Consider the following 482-nt stretch of genomic DNA (forward strand, 5'->3'; position numbering starts at 1 on the left):
TTTACTATTTTATGATAATTAAATGTGGTTTTTTGTATTGCCAATTACAATATCCACAATATATATTTTTATATTAGATCATAACATTGATTGGCAGCAAAAATAAGAGCTCGACACAGTCGCTAAATATACTTAAAATGAGTTAAATATCAAACTTTTCTCTAATTCTTTAATATTATTTTATAATATCATTTTTTAATATTACAATGTTAAATCTTTTTGCAATAATTCTATATTACAAGAGCAATAAATTTTTGAAGTATTAGAGTATTATAAGTAATTATAATATACAAATTCTTATATAAATAAATAAATATATATATATACAGGGTGCGTCGCCAAAATCCGGACAAATTTCAATTTGATATTCCCTCCGTTCAGTACCATTGGCAGATGTCGCGATTGGCATTCAAATAGCTTGACGCATGTACTAAACTACCATAACTTCGAAACAGTCGCAATGTTGAAACCCAGTGCGGAGT

This window comes from Pseudomyrmex gracilis, unplaced genomic scaffold (assembly GCF_002006095.1).
Source record: "Pseudomyrmex gracilis isolate BER0280 unplaced genomic scaffold, ASM200609v1 scaffold_2414, whole genome shotgun sequence".
NCBI lineage: Eukaryota > Metazoa > Arthropoda > Insecta > Hymenoptera > Formicidae > Pseudomyrmex > Pseudomyrmex gracilis.